A 24,950-nucleotide genomic window follows, 5' to 3' on the forward strand; every position below is an offset into this window, starting at 1 on the left:
GAGTGGTCAGTGGTATTTTGGTTCACACTCCCTGACAAATGATGTACTACTAAGATTATGCAATGTCATCCAGGGTTGAATGCTCACTTACAGTGCAGAAATGTTTTCTAGCATAGATACGCAAATACACAATTTACTCTAGTGAGACAAGCAGAATAGAGTGTCTCTTAACAACCTGAACGGAAATACAGAGAAAAGAGGACTACCTTCTGAATCAAGAAGACTGTTATCTTGGATCTCTGCTACAAAATGTAACAAAGTGGTTTGCAGAAGTAAGTGGTCTGAATAAAATGTTGCTGGGAGGTACTCATGGAAGTACAGACCTAGGTGCCCTGCAATTTAATAATAAACATACAGAGAGGAACTGTCTATGTTGTCAGACTGGGTAGACTGCAATGGAAACAGTTTTGTAAAAGAATTAGCACCATGTATTCTTATGCACCAATGGCTCCAATATGGGACTTGCACCCTTGCCATGCAATGCTAATTGCCCTCCATAGTACATCACTCATGACATGTTCTACGACATCATTAATAAAACACCCAATGCAGCATCTCAAATGAAATAATTATTTAAGTCACTGTGCATGGGGGGCATGAGTTATAGGTAATTTAGAGGACAAGTTATAAATATTTGAGATAAGTATAACTGGTGAATTCCAATGTTTTTGTTTGTTTAAAGCAGTGTGGGGCATATTAGCAAGAACTTCGTTAAAATTATCGCCATTTTAGCGACAGGAAACTGCCGCTAAAACGGCGATAATGGGCTTGCTAATATGCATTATAGAATTCCAATAGAAGCCCAGGTTAGATGTCCTGCACATCTAACCTGGGCTTCTATTGGAATTCTATAATGCATATTAGCAAGCCCATTATCGCCGTTTTAGCAGCAATTTCCTGCCGCTAAAATGGTGATAATTATAACGAGATTCTTGCTAATATGCCCCTATGTTTTAACTGACATTTTCACCTTAATATAACATCCCCTTAACCTTTGATTTTATCAGTAAATTTCAACTGAATTTTTGAATACCTAACTATAACTGTCGCTTTAACCTTTGTGTTTTTCAGTAAATATACATGTATGTATCATTGTATCATCATATTAAGCAGCTGTGGAGTTAAGAACATTGCATCTAACTCACCTATATATTCTTACTTTGAAGATATCAAGCAGGTCAATATTCTGTAACTGAAGGAAATGTAATTCTAGAATGACCCTATCTAGAGGGTACTAATTTTTTGTTATTTGCTTTTCACTCTCAATTTTCAACATTACTAACTTTCAAGAGACACTTTGGGGACTGAAGAGCTCTGCTGAGTCTTGTGCATTTGCTTCCAACCTTCTGCTGTGCTCTTGTGAAAGATTGAAACAACATAAATCGCCCACCTCTGATTGGTTTGCACACAATTGGGTTGGAGGACCTTGTGTGTGCCCAACTCAGTATTACAACCTGAGCACTGAATGTGCATCACAGAGGTCTTTTGATTGGCTAATTTGCACAAATCAGCCAAGCACAGATCATCCAGGCCACAACAAATCTGCAACATCTGGAACGAGAATTAAAAAGTGTTACTACTTGTTATGCATGACTCTCATAAACAGCCATTAGCATGAATGACTGCATTCTAAATCTAATAATGCACTGCTACGATATAACAACCATGGGTATCAGAACTTGGTAACCACTTTTGCTAAGTCATAATTGAATCCCAGGCTGCTCTGATTGGCTCTGTGCTAAACTGTCAGAGCAGTGCTGTCTGAATGCAAAGCTTCAGGAGTGGGTGGGGGTGCAATGGCACGGATAGACATAATGATGGGTGGAAGGAGGTCAGATATTTATTTTCTTTTTACATGTGGGACAGAGAGGAGAGGCCTTCTTATGTATGGCTCCTCATTGCTCCTCTCCCCCTGCATACCAGCTGAAAGGGAAAGATGATTGGGGCCGTACATAACAAACAATTATAGATGAATAAAAAGTGAATTACAGGGATCTTTTTCACCTTGGGGTTCTGATAATTCACTGCTATGATGTAGCAATAGTTGATAACAAAAGTCATTACCCATTGTTTCTACATCATAAAGGCCTTCCATTTACGGCTGCCATGGCTCTCTGAAAGCCTGGCAAAGCAGCGCTGTTTGTCTACTTCGACTGAAATCAGACGCATGGCTGGAGGAGGAGGAAGGAAGACAGGGGAGGTGGTGGGGTAAATTAAGGAGGGCAGGTAAAGTACTTTTGTTTTTTTACATTTGGGAAAGGTGGTGAGGCCATGTTATGCACAACTCCCCCCTTACCCTGAAGCCACTGTGTAGCAGTTGAAAGCAGGATGTTGTAAATGGCTCTTTTTGCAGGGCTACCCAAAATGTTTACATTCTTCTTCCTCTGTTTTTGACTTTGTTTTTGCTGGCTTTAGGACTCTGTGCACCTTTTCACTGCTGATCAGTGCTCGAGTGTATGTGCTCTGTGTCTAAAAAGTAATGGCATTTGGTTTCTTCATGATTGCCATATTGGATTTACTGATTCGTCCCTACTACAATGCACTAGTACAGTGCACAGGGCTGTGCATCAAATGCTACTAGTGGGCCTGCAGCACTGATATAAGTAGCCCTTGAAATATGTCTCAGGCCTGCCACTGCAGAGCCAGTGTGTGCAGTTTCAACTGCCATTTCGACCTGGCGAGTACACCTACTTCCCAGGCCTAACCCTTCCTTTTTATTGCATATAGCTTACTCCTAAAGTAAGCCCTAAGCAGCCCCAAAGGCAGGTGTAGTGTAGTTCCTATATTCCCAATAGGATCTTCGTATTAGAATAATAAATCCTATAGATTAGACGTAAGACTGAGGTCGACTAGGTCCTCTCTATCGAATATATTATACTTAATAGTGAGCGCCAGCTAGCTCAGAGGTCACTAGAAACTTTCTCCAATTCACATGAAGGGATTTGTTTCTAACAAATTCATAAACATGACAACATGTTTCCCAAGAAGAAGAAATATATCTCTAGAGTGGTAGAAACAATAGATAAGTATTTCACTCAGTCAATCGTACATGCTTCATTTCTACAGAGGTGCAGAGAAATAGAGAGACAGCCGTTTTCATTAAAAGGTTTTATTGAACAGTCTTCTTTCTCATGCAAGAAAAGTGAACTTCTACAATGGTAATGCAGACTGCAAAGTATAATGTGTGCAGCGAGAACAATATTATAAAATAATACTGTAAGAGCATTGTATGGTTTCTAAACCATCTATCAATACATACATAAATAACAATGGCTATAAATACTCAACTGGTGCTTCTAAAATATCCCAATGTACCTAACCTAAGTCTAGTACGCGGGAAGAAGTACGTATTGTGTATCATAGGTTTCGTTTTCTATGCCAAGAATCTAACCAAGATTTCTCTAGGTTCTAATCAGCTCCATACCTTAGTTTAGAATGAAGGAGTCTGGTATCTCAGTCTAGGGACTCGATTTTCCAACACCCCACAAGGGGAGCTTGGAAACACTGGAGCTAGATTATCGCCGAGAGAAATGCAGCCTCTCGATCAGTGCGTCAGATGGAGGGTCGGCTTCCTTCGGCACTTGCTGTAGCGAGCTGCGTCGGGCAAGTAGATAGTCGAATTGCTCCAAACCACGGTGTTTTGCTAGAGCAAGTGAAGGCATATTTATACCTTGAAGGGGTCTAGTTTGACGTAAAGTTGGGCATAATAACGTCAGGAAAGTACCCATAGGGAATAGTAATTCTTTGTAAAGTACATGAGTTCTTGGACAAATCAATATTCAAGCAAGGGAAGGTCCCTGACTGCTTAAGCCGATTTTCCAAGAAATCGTTGTGACGTTTGGTATAGGTGGAAGTAGCCATGCCTGTATTTGGTCTGCATGGGCTATGTCAAATAAGGGATTGATTTCTATGCCTATATTAGGGCAATGTCAATTGTACCTATATAAGGGCATGAATCGGGAAAATTCACTCGGAGCCTAAAACGCCACACAACACCCACTCCACTTTATTATGTATGACATTACTAAATTCCAAAACACATAAAACATATATCAACATGATGTGTTAAAAACCCCACCCAAAATACATAAAAATGCATTCGAAATGGTTGTACACGAAAAGACCATGTGTGCTGTACACATTTAAAAGCAATGTTTTATTCAAAGCATATAGATGACAAACATTTATGAAATGGCTCTTAAATACAGAAGAAAAAGTCGAGACCATTCCATGACAGAATATATAAATTGTTTGGTTGTGGACAAGGTCAAATATTGTCTCTGTGAAGTATTCAAAGGATTCTTGTTCTCTAGGAATAGTTCTACTTTAAGCAGAGTATTTTGTGCAAAAAAAAGTTCAATTTTGGAAAAAAAGTCAAATCATGGAAAAGTAGAGTTCCAAAGTTAGAAGTTGGTTTTGGAAAGTGAAGGTCAAATTCAGAGTCTCACAGAACACTCTGTGCTAACTTCACAAGTCAGTGTCATTGGAGAAAACATCAAGGGCCAGATGTAGGTAAATTTTATTTACCGACCTCTTAAATACCGAGTCATACCGACTCGGTATTTAAGAGGTCGGAAAATAAAAATACCGAGATGTAGGTAATTGCAGATGTGCAATTACCGAATCGGAAACAGTCGGTAATTTCCGATGTGGTAAATACCGACCAGTTAATGCCCATGCATTCCTACGGGCTTTGAAGCCCATAGGATTGATTGGGCATTTACCGGTCGGTATTTACCACATCGGAAAATACCGACTGTCACAAGGGTGCAGGGGGTGTCACTTTGACACCCTCTGGCACCCCCAAAAGAGGCTCGGGTGCCATGTGGCAGGCATACCTGCCCTAAGGGCAGGTCTGCCTGTCATATGGCATAGGTGTGCATGCACACATGTGCATGCACACCAGAAACGGTATTTTACCATCAAGTAGTATTTGATGGTAAAATACCGATGTTGTACTGCTTGTGGGACTCAGAAGAGTCCCACCTACATACCAATTTTCCGGAATCAGTAATGATACCGACTCGGTATTTTACATACTCGGTAAATTTACCTATCGGTAAATTTACCGAGTCTGTAAATTACAGGGACCTACATGTCAAATTGCTTTTACCGGGTGGTAACGGCCGAATTCGGCCGTTACCACCCGGTAAAAGCCTACCTACATCTGGCCCCAAATCTTTTAAGCTGGTAAAGAATTCATCTACTACTGTAGGTGAAAGTTAGACTACCTCGTTAAGCAGACCAACCGCACATAGATGAGCAGCATCGCCGTCAGCGTCAGCCGTATTTGAAAAGTTCGAAGTAGATGGTACTTGTGTGCCTGTTGCTCCACGTATCTCACCGTCTGCAGTTTGCATCTGTTAGATGTCAACAAATGACGTCATCAGGATTGGTAGCCGCTGGGGACAACACAGTGCATGAGTGCATGCAAAGCACGACTTTCATTGGCAGGACTGATGGGAGTGTCAGACAGATGTCTAGCACGCATTCTTCTACACATAACAAGCCTCGTAGAACAGGTAAGATGCAATCTTGCCAGATTGGTCGGAAAGATAGAAACCACGTGGTATTCAAATCTCTTAAAAGAGTCAAGCCCTGTATTTGTATCATGCGGTCACGACACTTCATTGCCAGGAGGGTGTTCTCCAAGGTGATCTGGGTGTCGATGGTGACTTGGTTTGCCATATCAGAGCAGAAGGAACAAAAATAGTATCCCTGCTATGAGTCCCAAAACGAGAGGCAGGCCAAACACAGAGTGCACAAAGATTGGAAATATGACTAGGACTGCTTCAAAGGGTGCTAACAGTCCCGAAAAAATTGTCTTAAATACGTGTACAATACCACTCGTATCAGACATGTTTAAGATATGACCTAACATTTCTGAGAAATGTGTAGGGCAGTTTGTCGATAAAAGGACATGTATCTCTGCAGAAGTCCTTGCAACCTGCAGATCATACGTCTCTTTGGCCGAGGTCAGTGGCATAGTTTTTTTAAAAGAATGGCTTTCATTCTGCTTAAAGTATCAATTCGTATAGAAGAGATGTTCAGTGAAGGCCAAAATGGTGACTCACCGTCTGTTCTAGTTTTAGGAAACATTACCTACATACAGCAAGTGACCCTGGCTGACACAGTTACTCAATAGGGGGTTCCTGGCAACATGAACAAAAGCTGTGATCATTCAATATAATGTAACTTCCATTAGAAAGCTGCCTAAAACTTGTATCTATCACTGCAGTTGGAGAACCTTGCAGGTGGCACGATAAGTTGTTTGAGGAACAATCACAGGCCCCGTGTAAATTAATACCCTGACATAAGAGTGAACCGCTTAGCGTATTTTCGCAATTTGTACCACTAAGAAACACTTCTTTTCCGCCACTCCATCATTTGAGTGTAAAAGGTAAATCCCAGGATGTCTTGATGTATTCTTTACCCAACCTTTCATATACACCTGCTGGTATATAGTATATGTTTCAAACAATACTGAAAAGGCAGAGTGATTGTACCGTGTATTATCCATTCTGTTGCTGGTTTCTCAGAAACAGTTAATGGTAATCTTTCCAGTTTTTCAATGCTCAGCACCGTATAGTCTGCTCCCCTCTCTGCCAAAGTGATTTGTTTATCTGTAAGGTTAAATTCAGAAAACAATGATGTGGTCTTGATTAAACGCCATGGCACATAGCCAGAATGAAGGTTTTGCAACGTCCAGCCCAAAAGCATTACAGAACGCAATTGTGACTGACCATGTTGTAACATGACCAAGTCCTGTTCCATTATGTCAATGGCAGAGGATACTATGCTGTCCAAAAATATATTCTGGATGACAGAGTCGTTAACCCATTGTTAACTACAGAGATAGATTTCTCTAAATTAATACGATCAATTTCTCGTATTCGTTCTGCAGTCTCTGCTTGCGTTGTTTTCCATGCTTCATTATAAATGGCATAGATACCGGCATATATAAAACGTTTATGACCCGGTTTTGCAGGTCCTTGTAAGAAGTCCCTTAAATCTACGCCATCTTTAAGTAAAGATAAGTGTTGTTTTACTTCCTTTAGTGTAGATTTTTGTAGCCACTCAAGGCATAGTTTTCCTACACTGTATGATGTTACTATCCCTGGATGTTGTCTCTGGACATATCTTGGATCTGGCCTAGTGAATTTGAACCCTTGTGTCTTATTCAGGAATCTATCTTGACAGCTGTTTGTGTCTGTGGGCCAGATTAACCATTTTTCCAATCAGGATCTGTTCTGTTGTTAAGTAAAATAGTTTTTACATCAACCAACCCCTCTGAAATGTTACTTCTTTCAGGTATAGGTGTGGGTACTGATGGTTTGTTTAAATCTTTTATCCTTGCTAATCCAAGACAAGATGTCTGTTGAACAGTGTCATTCAAAAACATTATTTGTTCTGGGATAATGCAGGCTCTAAATAAAGCTTCTAAGCCCTGTACCTGCCATTCTTTTGTGCCCCAAGCAGTTTTTGTCTCAATATTGTCTTTCCAAAAGTCAAAGCCTAAAGTAGACAGCTGAGCATAAAAGGCCGCAGAATAAATTTGCTTTGTATTTATCAACATACTTTTCATTCCTGTTCTAATAACATTTTTTAAAGTAAAATATTTTTGGATTTGAAACACTAAAACCTGAAAAGTATGGAAATTTGTCATAAAATGTTTTAGAGCTACCCTTTGGTGGCGTCGGACAATGTTCCCATTGGTTATAAGTTAATAAATTTCTAGGATTTGCAGATGTATGCAAGAAATGATGACCATAATGATTATAACAATACATTTGTTCATAATCTGATTAACCTTCTGAGTATTCATGATTTGTAAATTTTGCAGACATTTCTAAGTCTGACCTCATATTATTAACAGTCCCAATCATCAGAAAAGGTGCTGGGTGAAACAAAGTCTATCAAGGAAACCTTGAATTGTTGTGGAATCTTCAACAGCTCCGCCGGACCAAGAATGTCATATTCAGTTCTGTCCCAAGCTATACCACCTGGTATAGGAACGGCTGTGATGTTCACTGCTGGCAAGTCTCTTTGTTCACAATGGGATGATTTGTGTGGCTTAAGTAGTAAGTTAATGTTCTTTCTTACTGTGTCCTTTGTACTATATTTTCCATTGATCAGCATTCCCAAGGTAAATACCAGAGTCTACAAAAGTATAAGAAAAAGTACACCTAAGAGAATCCATACTTTAACCCATGGTGAAACCAGATATATTTTTTCCAGTTGGTGAAAGAGTTCTGTTGCTTGTTCTTTAAAAGTTTTTTTTAGCTGGCGTCGTTACAGGTTCACTTGGATCCTCGGAAAACATATCAAAGTTAATGAAATAGCCAGGGGAGAGGACTGGATGGTTGCGATGATACAGACAGCATCCTATGAAAAGGTAATTTATAGGATACAAGACCAAGAACAAATATTCCAGCAGGTGTGGACCCCCTTTCTTTGCGATTCCTGAAATTCGAATTCTCTTTTCTTTCCCTCCCTATATATAGCTTTTTCCCTTCTCCTTTTTCCCCTTTCCCTCCTTTTTTCTCTTCCTTAATATATTACAGGTGTATATAATTTGTCACATACAGATTTATATTTATTATATTGTTTTGTAACCTATGAAATTGCCTATCTTTGAACTCCAATAAACAATTATGACACAAAAAAAGAAATAGCCAGAGGCAGTTCTGTCAAGTGTAGGGATTGCTTCAGAATTCGATGAAATCGCTGGAACCACTTGATCACTTGTCATATTAGTATACTCGGATGCTATTTCATTTTAGACTGGTGTTTCTTGACGAACTGGTATTTGGGTCTCAAGACGTTCAAGTTCCATGGCTTTTTTGCATAGTCCTTTATTCTGTACTGCAGAGTCTTCGAATGTTATCAGTCTCCCAGTTTGAACCTCTTGGATTGTAGCCAGATTCGGGCGTCTGCTACATCTTTGGAGTCCACTTGGCTTACTACTTATGTTAGGCCACATGATGTGGTTTTACCAGGTCGATGGATACAAACCTGTTCTCCTTTCTTCCAGCAAGGGGCGGCAGTAACACTGTTCTCGATCCGTGGATTCCTAGCACAGGTACTGATTGTCTCCAAATTCCTTCTTGTCCGCAATCTTTTCTCTGACTAGATCCCCAATCTTTGGAATCCAGGCAGGCCTTGCTGGGACGGGTGGTTTTTCTTCAGTGGTCGTTGGCTTATGCAATGTGTTGCTTTGACTTTTTCTTGTTTCATTTAAGTCCTGCAAAATAGCCAAACGGTCTTTGATATCAAAAGGTTTGTGTGACAATCAAGGTCCTGGACAATCATTCTAGTTCCAAAAAGGATTTCATATGGAGTGATTCCCCCTAGAGAACTTCTTGGCAGATTGTTAAGAATATGTTGGACACTTATTAGATGTTTGACCCACCCGTCACCCGAGCCTAGTACCCTAGCTGGTATAGATTGCTTTATGTCCCGGTTTTTTATCTCCACAACCGAATTTCCCTCAGGATGGAATGGACTAGAATACCGCAATGCAACGCCCAGATTGGCCATGGTCTCCTTGTAAGCTTTTGAGCTAAACGCAGGACCCTGGTCAGAATGTAGCGTGCCAACTGCATATGTGCCGATAAAGACTTGCAAATCTTTTATAACAGTTCGGGTGTCAGCCGAGCGCTGGGGCCACATCCAAATGAATCTTGAGCACAAACCCACTGCGACCATGATATAATTATAGTTACCATCCTTTTGTAAGGGACCGCAGTGGTCCAGTTAAACACATGCTAATGGTTTATCTGAAATTAACAGGGGCATCTGCGCAGGACGTTTCACTGTAGAGAATTTTATCTTTTGGCAGATTTCACATTCCAAAACATAGTTTCTGGTTTGTTTCCTCATGTGCGGCCACCAGTATCGCTGCTTTAATAATGATACTGTAGCAGAAACACCTGCGTGTGCAGAGGCGAGCCCTTCATGTCCTGCTAAGATTAGTCCTAATCTATGTTCCATGTTTGGAATGACTCTATCCCCCACTCCAGTAATTCGAGCAAACGGAACATTATTTGCATCAGTTATATATGAGTATTTGAGTGGAAAGCCTTTTGGTAATGTTTTACCACTGTCTTTGCTTGAAGCATTGACAGCTTGCATTATTTTGCCATCTATTTTTGTTCTAGAATGATTGATTGCAGCTATGGAAGCCGTTTGCACAGCTGCCTTCGCGGCTTCATCAGCCAATGATTTCCCTGCAAAGTGAACGCCATCACGTTGATGACGTTTATGGATCACATGAGCTTTTTGTAATAGGAGTAACAACCATTCTGTGTTTACCCTGTGCGAGGGCTCTCTCTTTTGCTACTGCAGTTTGAACCGCTGTCAGAATTTTTTCTGCAGAAGTGAATTTCCTTTCTGCTTGTGTTTACAAGTGTGATTTATAAGCAATAGGTACTTTTTCTCCTTCATTAACGCCTTAACTGCGGCGGTGTTTCGGCCGTGGTGCGGGCATTCTAATGGGTGGGCGGGGCTTCGTCGCAGTGCTCCCATCAGCCAATGGCCGACGGTAGCACGGAAGGGGTTAAAGGTTAAGTATGCGAATCCGCATCTTCCTGGAATGATTCGGATCACTAGGTTGCATATGTTTACGCGTGTCTGTAAATGTGTTGTTGCTAACATGTCTTTTTGTACCAAACATAAAATTTCTGTGTGTTTTTGAGTCCAATTAACTGTTTTGAAATCAGGTTTGAATAATTCGTAGAGAGGTTTAATCCTTTCTGCGTCATTTAGAATGTAAGTTCTTCCGAAATTTAGGGAACCCAGAATTGACTGTAAGTTTTTCAGCGTTTTTGGAGGTTGGAGCAGCGCACATTTCTCTAGAAAGTTTGCTGCCAGGCTTTTGCCTTCACTTCATAATTCATATCCTAAGAAAAGGACGTTTAGGTGGGCAATTCTTGATTGCTTGAAATTGAATTTATACCCTTCAGAGGCGAAGCCAAGTATTATGGTGTTCACCCTGTTCTAGTGCCTATCCAAGTCATCGTCTGTTAGATAGATGTCATCGGCATATGATAATGCCCGATCATCATAGGTTTGTAGTAACTCTGTTACTCTGGCTGAAAATAACCCTGGACTTTTCTTGAATCCCTGGGGGAGACGACAGAAGTGACGCTGTGTCCCCATAATTGAGAAAGCGGTCAAATACCTGCTTTCTGCTGCAATGTTTTGACAGAAGAAACCGTTAGAAATATCTAATGTAGTTTTATATTTTTTACGCACAATGTTATTCATTAATGCTGCACGTTGTGCATTTTGTACTGCAAAAGTTTTGCAACAGCAGTTTAAGAGTCTGTAATCCAAAACAAGACGATATGTATTGTCTGGTTTAGAGACAGGAAACAAAGGATTGTTCATGGATGAGGTGCATGTTTCAATCACCCCTTGGTATTCAAGTTGATCTAAGGTCTACCTGACCTGTTTTTTAGCTTCTTGCTTAACTGGGTACTGCCTCTGTGCAGTTAGTTGAGTTTTTAACTGGATTTTATGTTGAGTAGAATCCTCATCCCATCCTACATGATTTTGATATAATGCAGGAGCCTGGGTCACTGCCCATTTCCTGGCATAAGTATATTTTTTATAAATTGGAATATGATTGGAGAATGCTGGCATAATGATGTCTTAGCCGTGTGAGCACTCCCTGAAAAATTCACGTGGCCAGTCTTGTTCAGCTAGAAGAATTTCATAACCCTTAGAGAGCTTCTCCCAAAAGAGTGCTCTTATTTTTCTAGTTATATCCTCCTCCATTCAGAGTGTTACTTCATATAACTTGTGTGGGACACTAACCCTGACATCAGCAGTTTCAACCTGGATGTACTCATTCAGGTCCACTGTCTCCAGATGTTCCTTCAAGATCTTGCGAGCTACGGTTATTTCTGCTGCGCTGTCCAACATTGTCTGAGCCCACTCCCCGTTCTTGAGTTGTGTCCTCAAGATCCTCGGCATGTCTGATTTTTAGACCTGCTACCTTCTTTTTGATGAATTGGGTTTTCAAATTGTTTGGAACGTGCTGATCGTCTTTGGACTTCACGCGTTCTTCCTTGTGTTCTGATCTTCCTCTTCTTTCGGATTTCTGTGATGAAGTCTGAAAGGTACGCGATGAGCATGTATCAGTATCTTGATATCTATCATGTTTTCTCAAATTATCTCTGTTCCTGAGGTTATACCTCCTTCCAGAGGGCTCCTTTTGAGGAGACCTACCTCGGGATTGAGAACGCTTGTCTTTAGAAGTTTGTTTAGTGTTCTCCCACTTCTTTTTAGGAAGAGTGAGAGTGTTTTAAAAAAAAGACCTTTTCAGGACTTTCAGTCAGTTGGGGTTTCACTGGTTTACCACCCAAACTGTCTCTACATAGATCTTCATAGGATTTCTCTATTATTCTGGCTAGTTCCTGAGGTTCCTCAGTTACATCAAAATCTCTTAACTTTTGGCAGATCGCCACGGATGCTGCTTCACCTTTAATAGTAGCTAATATTATTGTTGAGACCTGTCTGAAATCTTTCAGTAATTTCATACCTACATTTAAAGCAGGTTCTGCCCCGTATTCATTTTGAATCTGTTTCAGGACATCTGGTATTACCGCCAATGACGAAACACCATGTGTTTTGGTGTAGATTGCAGCAAAGACTGTACCCAAGTGTTGCAGTCCTCCAGGTGTGGTGCGATCCCCATTGGTAAATAGATTTTTAAAATCCTGTGTTTCTCATGAGGGGTAGTATCAGGAAATACTACCTTGACATGAGTAATTTTTTTAGCTATCCACAATGGAATTTGTTCACTTTTTGCTGGTAATTTACCAATGACTGATTGTATAGTCTGTGATGTAATTGTATTTGTGTTCCCCTGGTAAGGGGTGTGTTGTGGAATCCTTAGAGGAGGTTGGACTGTTAGGGTCTGCGTGACATATTGAATTAATTGTCTGTGTATTTTTATTAGTTGTTTTATTTGAACTAATAGTTCGGCACCTGTCATTTCTTCAATGGCAGGATGTGGTGTATAGTTGGCTAATACCGGCCATGTTGCTCCTGGTCTGCCTAGTGGACCGAGCCTGGTAATGTGATTTTTTAATGTTGTAGGGCACCTTTAAACCAGAGCGCATGCTCGTGGTAAATTAGTGGAATTTCAATATCTCTGAAAGGAATGTATTCCGTTGGATGTTGCTCTTCTTTGTAGAAGTGAAACACATGTGATACTGGATTTGCTTCAGGGAAGATAATCCAAAAATAGAATACCTCTATCTGACGAGATATTCATGTACCTCAATCACAAAATTTACCATACCACCTCTCAATGATAGGCCATTTGTTATACGTTTTATAGTGATGGCTTTCCTTACATTTTCTGGGATGATTATAGCATCCCAGTCGTCTTCATTAAAGCCTGTAACGACTAAGCCTGATATGGCTGCAGCTCCACCGGTTGCGCTGTTGTCGTCTTCGGTCATTTTTGTTTCATGAAAGTTTGCAGAGCAAGTTTCAAGGAAACAAATATAAGGTGTTCAACATTTTAGAACACTGTATCCTTCAACGTTGAACAAACCAAAAACGAATACATAGGATTTTCGTCCTACTCAGTTATGGTGGATTTTTTATCCTTTTACCCACTCCAGATGTCTATTGGAGTATTTTACGGGAAAAAGGGGTCTCAAAGAAAAGCACGACTGAGTTACTTCAGTATCTAGCGTTAAATTAGTGCCTTACCAAACGTTAGGCACCATGTAGTGTAGTTCCTATATTCCCAATAGGCTCTGCGCATTGGAAAAATATATTCTACAGATTCGACGCAGGACTGAGATCGACAAGGTCTCTATCGAATATATTAAACTTAATAGTGAGTGCCAGCTAGCTCAGAGGTCGCTAGAAACGTTCTCGAATTCACAAAAAGGGATTCGTTTCTGACAACCGCATAAACATGACAACTTTGTTTCCCAAGAATAATAAATATATCTCTAGAGTCGTGGAAACAATAGATACGTATTTCACTCAGTCACTCGTGCATGCTTCTTTTCTACAGAGGTGCAGAGAAATAGAGAGACGGGCTTTTTCAATAAAAAGTTTTATTAAACAGTCTTCTTTCTCATGCAAGAAAAGTGAACTGCTACAATCGTAATGCAGACTACAAAGTATAATGTGTACAGCGAGAACAATATTAGAAAATAGTACTTGTATGGTTTCTAAAGCATATATAAATACACACATAAATAACAATGGCTAAAAATCCTCAACTGGTGCTTTTAAAATACGCCTACCCCAATGTACCTAACCTAAGTCTAGTACGCGGAAAGAAGTAAGTATTGTGTAGCATAGGTTTAGTTTTCTTTGCCAAGAGTCTAGCCAAGATTTCTCTAGGTTCTAATCAGCTTCATACCTTAGTTTAGAATGAAGGAGGTCTAGTATCTCAGTCTAGGGACTCGATTTGCCAACACCCTGCAAGGGAGATTGGAAACACTGGAGCTGGATTCTCGCACAGAGAAATGCAGCCTCTCGATCAGTGCGGCAGCTGGAGGGTCGGCTTCCTTCGGCACTTGCTGTAGCGAGCTGCGTCGGGCAAGTAGATAGTCGAACTGCTCTGAACCACCATGTCTTGCTAGAGCAAGTGAAGGCATATTTATACCTTGAAGGTGTTTAAGCCGATTTTCCAAGAAATTGTTGTGATGTTTGGTACGGGTGGAAGTAGCCATGCCTGTATTTGGTCTGCATGGGCTATGTCTAAATAAGGGATTGATTTCTATGCCTATATTAGGGCAATGTGAATTGTACCTATATAAGGGCATGAATCGAGAAAATTCACTCAGAGCCTAAAAGGCCACACAACACAGGATGCAGTGTATTTAAAAGGTAAGCCATGCACTTTTCAGTTTTATATGTCCTGGTAGTGAAATACCCTCAACTTCGTATTTCACTACAGCAAGGCCTATCTATGACATAGGTTAGCATTGCAGCTGCCTTGTAACTCTTCACAAGTGTAACCTCCAATTGGGAATAGCTAGGAAGAGTACATTTGGTGTCTCTGGACACAACTTTTAGTGAAGTTGGTTTTTAAATTGTAGGTCTGAAAATGACACTTTTAGAAAGTTGGTCTTTTCTTACTTTAACCATTCTGTGCCTCTACCTGTCTCTGGAGCACACGTCTGGGTTGGGTAAAACCTAGGCTTTGTGAATTCCTTCTAGACAGGTACACACAAAGGGAGCTACGGTGCGCCCAGCTTATCCTGATGGCCCATCACCAGGCTCATGTATCTTCCTGAGCTAGAGCGAGAGGCTGGAGCTGACACTTGCACCTGAATAGGGCTGTGCATGTCCTCACACAAAGAGTTGCCTACCCCCCCTTTAGTGTCTAGAGCCACGGCAGGGTCTTGTGCACTGCAAAGACCTTCTTTTGAAGTTTCCCTAATTGAAAGATTGAAATGTGTATAAGTACAGGGCTGCTGACACCAGATACTCAGAAAACTTCTGGAACTGAGGACATTCTGCAAGGGAGAAGAGCTGTTGTGCTGCCAAGAGGGACTGCCACTTCGCTGCTTGCTTTGCTGTGTTGGCCTGTGGCCTGCAGCTTCTTGCCTGGGAGAGAGCAAACTAGACATGACTCTCTACATCCCGCATCTCTAAATGTTCTCCAATTGCTTGTTTGGCTTGTCTCCTGTTTCTGAAGCCTCAGGAATATCAAAGACTTCACCTTCATCTTGCTACCAGCACCTGGGCTGCTCTGTTGTGAGTCCTGCTCTGCCAAGTGGTGCCAACTCCAGTCCTGGGCCCTTGGAAGTGAGTGTTTGGTGCTGCAACCCAAGAAGCCAATGCATCAACATCAAATAGTCATTCGGGACCTGATGCATTCTCTGCAATATCAATGCATCGCTGCTGCCTGCACTGAAGCCGTGGACTCCGCTCACCGACTGTGCAACGCAACAACCTCGGCTTCCAGCGCAACCCCGACTTTGATGACGCGGTGCCTCAGAGCCACTTCTGCAGTGTAAGTCTCAGAAAATGCATTGTTGATGTCTGCCATGCCCTGTCCCTGACCTTGACACATTCCTGGCCCTGTACGGCTTTGCACCAATCCATTGCCTACAGACCAGCGGCTCGACTTCAACACCTTGGAAGAAACACACAGCGTTCTCGACATCGACGCATCAACGACGTTGCTCGACTTCAGAACCGGCGCACCGCCTGTGATAGGCATCCCCTCCATTTTTCAATGCATCGTCCCGAACTTCGATGCATTTAAGGTACTGTCAGCGGGTCTGCGTGACTTCTATATCCTGCACATGCTACATCGCGGTCTTGTGATCTTTTGGACGTGCTCCAGTCAGGCATGACTAGATCGCCCTGTTGGAGCTATTGACTTCTAAGCACTTCATTTTGATTAAATCTTGCTAAATTCATATCTTGACTTGTGTATGTTGGATTTTTGTTGTTACGTCCTTGTTTCACTCAAATAAATATTGGGTATTTTTTCTAAACTGGTATGGAGTACTCTTCTGGTGTTTTCACTGTGTTACTGTGTTTGCACAAATACTTAACACATTGTCTCTTTAGTTTAACCTGATTGTTCTCTGCTAAATTACCAGAGGGTGAGCACAGGTAAATATTTAGTGTGTACTAAAACTTACCCTGACTAGGATTGTGGTTCCTACTTGGAAAGGATGCATACCTCTGCCAACCAGAAACCCAATTTCAAACACAGGGGCAGATGATTTTGCAGTCCATACATCACATAAAGTTTCAGGTGGCTAGAAAGTGATTTACAGGAATGGTTTTCACCTCAGGGTTCTGAGTGACACCATAGACAGCTCAAGTGTTGCTCTTGTTGTCTATTTATTGTCACTCCGCACTCCTTGTGGAAAAACATCCCCATAATCAAGGCCGCTGGAATTATTAAATTCTGTGGCTTTATTTCTTTCTGCAAAATTATAGAGTTGCCACATTTGTTACAGAATATTTCATCTGCTACATAAGCAGCAGATTTTAACACTAAAAAAAATTCTAGCTCATATAGATCAAAGGTTACTAAAAAATGTGGTGCCGTGCTCATGGAGACAGGAAGGCCATTCTCAAAGTTTAACTGGTCGTATTTCATTTGCTTATTTCTGCATTTGGTTGTTCAACTGCTACTAATAAGGTAAAATACTTTCCCTGGCAGTATTACCAGGTGTAAAAATAACAAGCTAATGAAGTAATACATTTGAAAATGTGCAGTATTATGCCGTATAATTTGACTTTATTTGCTGGATAATTGAGTCAATGCTGCAGCATAATTTGGTGCTCCCCTGCCGCATAATTCCAGCGGCCCTGACCCATTATTCACTATTACCCAGCTATGATTCTATATTATTTCTCTTTCCTAAACAGTTAAGTAGACTCGATTGCCAGTTAGGCCGCTGTTAAATACCGAATCCCACACAATCACCATGTAGCAGATGTGCAATTCACACCAAAGAGTCAGGCCTGTCAAAACGTAGGCCTACATGTATTTCGACTTCGCTTTATACCCTTGGGGCCAGATGTACGTCCCTTTCTTTTAGCGCCAAGCAATTTGCGACTCATTACGAGGCGCTAAATGAAATGTACAACAGTGTTAATTCAATATTTTGTGATTCCCAATGGAGTCGCAAATTGCGAGGCTCATTAATAATAATGAGCCTCTTGCAATTTGCGAGCCCATTTTAAATGCATCCTGTTTTCCTTAAAGGAAAATGGGATGCATTAAAAAAAAATGAAACGTTTTTGTTTACTTTTTTAAGGGCAGGCAGTGATCCCCGGGACCACTGCCTGACCTTAAAAAAGTATTTTGCATGCATTTGGAAAGGGGAAGGGGCCCCATGGGGTCCCCTTCCCACTTGCGAATGTATGGTAATTGCGAGTGTTTTGCGACCGCAATTTTGGCTGCAAAACATTAGTACATTGTTTTGAGACTCGCAATTTGGAAGGGAACGCCCCTTCCACATAGCGAGTCTTAAAACATATTGAGCGAGTCGCAAAAATATTGCAACTCGCTAAATTGGGTTTGTACATGGCCTAATATGTTTTTGCTTGCGCAAACAGGTTTGCAAACCCTTTTGCGCATGCAAAAACGGGTCGTACAACTGGCACCTTATCTTTTCAACAGGACTGACATGAAGCAAACCAACTGGACACATCCCTCAAGATGTTTTCAGGTGTGACCCTCCCATCCCTGTTTTTTTGCAGATACACATTCACAGCCTTTGTGCAGCGGCAATGCCATTTTGAAAACCTTCCTAGAGAATTACATGCTCGCAGAGTCCGCTTTCAGCAGAAAACCAAGCACCACTATATAATTCCAGAGTCGACACCTCAGGCTGCTTTTGTAATTCAAGAGGTAAAATAAACTCCTGTCAAACTTGTTTTTTCTGAAATCTGATACCTCTGAGTGGCAAAAGCCTGCTCTCGCCTCTCTTTTTGTCCATTTCAAGACTTTCTTTTGGCTCGCTCATCTTTTTATCTTCTCAAGCAGCACTTGCCTGCACTGTGAAACACTCTTCTTATCTATTCACTTCACTCACTGCCGCTCAATCATTTTTCCAGTTTTCACCAGTGGATACTGTAGCCCCCCTGAAAGGTTGGGCAGGTTAATGTACCTGTCCAATAACAGGTCAGGTGGGGCACATCGGTTTGCAATTCAGAACTCAACTACGGCACCTCTCATACTAACCTTTTTATTATAAATTGTGTTTCTTGTCCACGTGATGATCTTGTCTAGGTGATGGACAAAGGGTTCCCTTGTCCTACCCTCAACAGTCACCTTCCAGAGAGCATTTTTAAAAATAAATATGTTATTTAAATGATAAGCCAGTATAAGAAAGTATTACATAAGCAAAATTAATATAAAAGTAATGCAATACTGAACTTATCTAATTATTCTAAAATATACGATATAAACAATTATTAATTGCATTATTCTTCAAAATGAATATTGCTGTTGTTATTGATATTATTATTCCACATATTAATAATAATATTATACTACTACTAAAAGTAATCATAATAAAATACTTGTTGCATGTGCATAGAACCCACACCTTATTATTTTGATTATGATTATTGTTCTTATTGTTGTTATTATTATCAGTAGTAGTAGTGTTAGTATTAGTAATGACAATAATGATGATTATACTCATAATAATTTGGTCATTATTATTACTAGTAATAATAATAGTAATAATAATGATAATAATGATGAAAACCATAATAATAATAATCATCATCATCATCAAGAGCAGCAGCAGTAGCATAATACCTTAGTCTTCACGTTAATAAAGATAACTTTTGCATGTTTGTAGGACCCGCATTTGATCTGTGTAACCAAGTGTTCTGATGTCATCGCATTATACATCTGGGCTCAATATTTTAACATGTCCTACCAGGCCACCTTGCATTGAAGTGATGAGTCTTTCATAGCCAATCCTATGGTTCAAGAAAATATTAATAGCACCATATTTGGTTATCTCAATACAAGGGCTACAGGGGGGAACATGGCAGCCGCGAGGTAAACGGTCGCGGATCGCCGCAGAACTTGCCTTAAAACAAGCAGGGATAACTAAGTAGGCAGGCTAGATATCAACAGAGGGTGTGCTACCCTAGGAGGTGCTGAGCGCAAAGACAGGCAATAGACTGTCTAGATTTAAGTATATGCAGCTTACATGATGCTTCTCAACAGCCTCCTGGAAGACAGGTGGGCTATGGGACTTTGAGGTCCTCCTCCAGGAAGATTGCGCGACAAGTAAAGAAGTGGCAACGTGGTATGGGCAATTCCTGGAGGCAGAGGAAGAGAAATTGAAGGCCCCTTATGCCATCTGGTTGGATGTACTCCAGGAAGAAAACATACAATCTCTTTGGACGGACTCTCTAAAATTACTATATTCTATATTTACACCTGCAAACTTTAAACATGATCATTTGCTTTTATCAACAGGCTGTATCGGTCCCTTCAAAAAGTGGCTGAGTTTCTGTCACAACCAGTTCCCAGACGTAAGAGATGTAACTTTCCAAGAGCCAATGATGTACATATTTTTTTCAAATGCCCTGAGATAAAGGGATATTGGAAACCACTATGAGGGGCATTTTAGGAGAACATGTAGTTTTGACAGAGGCCTTGATACTATTAGGGGTGGGCAATGCTAACCACAACATCTTGAATAGAAAGCAAAGGATTCTACCTGTTGCTCTTGGCCAGGCGGGAGATCTGTAAACATTGGTTAGATCCTGCTCCCCCACACCCTACAGGGTGGTTAAAAGTAGCCAAATGGACTAGCAACATGGATATTAAATGCAATCCATGACGGTCAGGGTAAATTTGGGAGGATTTTATTAAGGGGGCAGGTTAGCATTTATGATAGTACGTTGGGCTGTTGGAAAACATCAATATACAGTTCAAAGATTACACCAGGTAATGGACCCCCCCCCGATACGACCAGAGCCTGGGAGGTTTGGGCGAGTGAATGCAATGGACCACAAGATGGATCGAGGGTGCCAAAAAGGTCCACGATTTGAGAGGCCATGGTGATATGAGGACGAAAACAAAAAAATAAAAGAAGAAATCAATAACCACACCAGTGTGACTGTGAACTTTGAGATTTCGATGTGCACAAATCAAAGGAGCTCCAGGCACTGTGCATAGTCAACAGCCCTATGAGTTGTATCCCAGCTCTTTTTAAGCCCTGCGCTGCCTTAATGAGCGCTAACCATAAGTAAACCAATCTGCCCACTCCAATGAGTGCCACATACCTTGATATGAGAAGGGAGGAGCTACCGGATGGACAGACTTTTAGGATGCTCGATGATTCAAGCAACCTGGGTAGAACCGATTTCTGGTTGGTTATAAAAGACGGTACAGTGTCTTCTGAGTTAGAATTAAAAAAAACAAGCTTTGTTAAAGCCAATTGGTTTCGCCTATACAAAATTTGTTGGCTTTGTCAAGGTTTATTAAAGGTAAAAAAAAAAAATCACCATGATGCAGCCACCATTCATTGACTACATCATAGGCTTTTATTTCTCTCTTTTTTCTTTGAGCTATGTTGCACAATAGCCTGCACAGTTGTCTAAGAAAATGGTAAAACACTGCGCAAGGGGTTTGGGAGTCCAGCTACACGAGGGAGGATGGTAGGAAAGAGATCGGAGAGCTTGGGGAGGCTAGGGTTGGGGGTTTTGGCTGGAACAACAATGAGTGGGAAGAGGGCTGGGGTTGGGTAGCAAACAACTGTGAGCAAGAGGAGTGTGCAGCAGTTTGGTCGGAAGTGGAGCCATTCATATATTCGAACCTTTAAGTAAGTCTTCCTCCAATCAACTATAAATTCGAGAAAAATGTGCAGTTTGGGCTGACTGAAATCATCTTTTACACAACCTTATCTGAACGAGCCTTCATTGCTCAACCACAGAAACAACTTAACTTAATCGAGAGAGTCTTGGGCAAGACATTAGGAACAATTTAATGATGTCTCCTGACAAACAGGAAGTTCTGGCAATTTCATCTCACCAACGTGGTTCAAAAAATAAATCCCTCAGTGGAGAAAATCCACTTGATAAAACACAGTCCCAAAGTGATGCCTGTGCAAAGTACTATGAGGGCAAGTACTAGGTGAATGCTGTCCATACAAACACCCAACTACGTCAATACTACCTTGTGCTGCTTGACTAGCCCAGGAGCTGGAGAAAAAGCATGGATGACCCCCTTTTCACCAAACAGCTGGAGCGCTCTTTTTTCTGTCCACAGGACTATCCCACTGCCTACCAAATGCCATAAACAGGTGAAGACAATAGGTGTTTCCTGCAGTATCTGCAAATATTTTTAGAGATCAGTTTGGAACACACTTATTAATGTCGACCAGGCGCTAAAGATCTTTTTGCGACATGCACATACGGCAGGAATATTGGGTCACAGACCACTCAGCTACTTCAAAGCCATTTATGTACGTCTTATATTTAGGGAAAAATTGTATAACTGATGCATTTGTGTTAATTCTTACTGGGTGAATACAGAAGAAGATAAATCCAAGCACATTTGATTACACAGGGCTCCTGCATCTGTTTCTTCAAGGTGCTATGAATCTACTTGGAGCCCTGCAAGCATTCACCTGATGCTAGCACTATAGTATGAGAGGACAACCTTTCATCTGGATTTCACCAGTAACTGATCTAGCACAATATTCAAAATCCCTCCCTTCCCAGCTTCCAAAGTGAAGCAGTTTGCTGATCTTTAGAGTGAGCTAGGGATCTTCAAGGCCACAGCCTCATTGTATCATCAGAAATGCAATTTTAACTCTGGTACAGAATATATACCGCAAGACCAACATCACCATAATCAAAACGGCCTGGAATGATCTTAATGCTAAACTTATTGGCTGGCGCAGCAGTGGGTTGATCACCTTAGATGAACTTTTAAGTTTCTAAAGAAGGAATTTCCGGTGATACCCACATTTTACCTTTTGCCAAAGGTCCATAAAGATTCCCTTGTTCCACCAGGGAGGCCAATAATCTCGGCTATCAACAGTGCAACGGAAAACCTATCAAGGTATATTGATTATTTTTTACAAGAATGGGTTAAAGGATTGAACTCGTATATAAGAGATACAACTGACTTCCTATGTAAATTGTCTCAGCTTTGCTGGAATGAGAACTATATATTGATGACATTGGACATATGTTCTCTTTATACGTCCATAAGACACATGGATGGCTTGAAGGCGGTTCAATTCTTTCTAGACAAGCGTCCTTTTTATAACGCACAACATAACAGAATGCTTATGGGAATGCTACAAATATGTTTGCAACAAAATTTCTTTACTTTTGGTGGCCAAGCCTATCAACAACTCAGAGGGGTGGCTATGGGGTCTTGCTTCTCCCCCAGCTTCGCGTGTTTACACATGGGGCTGTGGGAGGAGCAGACCCTCATGGGACAGCACAGAACAACTGTTGAACAAAATGTAGTACTATACCTCAGATACATAGACGATTTGTTTTTTGTCTGGAGGGGTTCAATGGAGAGTGCTGTGAAGTTTGTTGCGAAATTGAATATCAATGATGTGAATTTGGAATTTACTTCAACCATAAGCGACTGTTCAGTGCAGTTTTTAGATGTAGAAATATATGTTGATAAGGATAAAAACAAACTGGAAACAAAACTACACAGGAAGGTTACCGCTGGTAACACCTTGCTACATGCTTCAAGCAATCATCCGCGCCATTTAATTCGCAGCATCCCCTATGGGGAGATGCTGCGTATTAAACGCATTTGCAGCACTGACAATGAATGCATATTGGCTCAAGATATGTGCAAAATGCGTTTTTTGGAGAGGGCTTACAGTCACAAGATGATAAACGAGGCCATTAATAAAACAGCTAAACTGACCCGGGAACAGCTATTGGGGAATTGTCAGGGCACTGGCAATACAGTTGAAACTTTGTCTGTAACTGATGAAAAGATGCAATGCAGGGCAATTGTTACATATAGCCAGCAACATGCTGAAATCCGTAAAATCTTTTCTAAGAACTGGAATTTGGTTAAAAGGGACCCGGTCATTGGTGACCTAGTGAGGAACAGACCTGAGATCACCTTTAGGAAATCTCCTTCATTAGGCAGTGCTATTGTCAGCAATACCTTGGACGTTCCCAAGAAATGGTGGGAACGAATTACAGGTTTTTAAAAATTTCAGGTTTGTAAAGCCTGCAAGCACGCCATCAATAAAACCCACTTTATTAGTCCCTTCCAAGACACTCCGATTGCCATTAAACAGAAACTGGGATGCAAGACTAAATTCGTGGTGTATATACTACTGTGCCCATGTGGTTTACAGTATGTTGGGAGTACTCGTCTCCCTGACCACAAGCGCATCCTACAGCATCTGCGGGCAATCTCAGGGAAGGATCAGTCTTATCCAGTAGCGAGGCATTTTGAAAAATGTCATCAGAGCAACCCAGATCTGCTGAAATATTATCTGGTGGACTCTGTTCTACCATTGAGGAGGGGAGGAGATAGAGATGGGAAATTACGTCTCTTAGAAACAAGACATATCCTCGAACTCAACAGTAAGCAGCCTGGGGGATTAAATTGTAGTGAAGATCTCTATACATGTTTGTGATCTAACATGGAGATACAAATGAGTCTTGTCGGTACCAATATGTTTGATGGGCAACAAGATATCTTTCTATATATACATATTTGGCAGCCTGAATATTGTTTAAAATTCTATTAAGTAATAGATTCAATTTTAATGCACTGTCACTTTTATAAATATCCAAATTGACGACCCCCAAGGAAGTATAAGGTAGAAAGCGATGAGTTACATTGGATCCAGATCTTTAGAGGGAGATTGAATATTGCCAGTACCCACTGTGGTATTATTTTTCACAAAATCATGATTTACATTCAGAATATCGTTTACTATCTTCAATAGCTATGGATTGCATATTTAAACTGATGTTTATAAATTTTAATAAGCAGAAGGTTGAATAACCCGTCGAGATGAAATAGTCTGCTTTTGTGTTTTTTTGAGTTTTTGTATAAGAAAACCAAAAAGATAACAAAATATTTTGTAGATGTGGTGTAAATATATGAAATTTGGAATATGGTCTTAAGGAAACTACATTTCTTTTGTAGAAATATTCTTGTTTAATTTTGCATATACTTTTGTTCTTCTATAGCTTTGAGAATCATTTGAAGATTATGTCAGAAAATTTATGCAAATTATGATTGGATATAATCTAATTCAAGCCTACGCATAATTTGTGAACACTGCAATATAAGGGCACTATGCCCTATATTCCCCTCTTCTTCCTCCCTTTTTCTATGTAATTGGTGAATATCACTTTAATTCTGTGAAAGGATGTATCATTGACCATGTGACCCCTCACACTACTTATGTCACTTCCTTTTCTCTCAACATGACATGTGATCAAGCCTCGGCTGA

This window comes from Lissotriton helveticus, chromosome 4_1 (assembly GCF_964261635.1).
Source record: "Lissotriton helveticus chromosome 4_1, aLisHel1.1, whole genome shotgun sequence".
NCBI classification, from domain to species: Eukaryota; Metazoa; Chordata; class Amphibia; order Caudata; family Salamandridae; genus Lissotriton; species Lissotriton helveticus.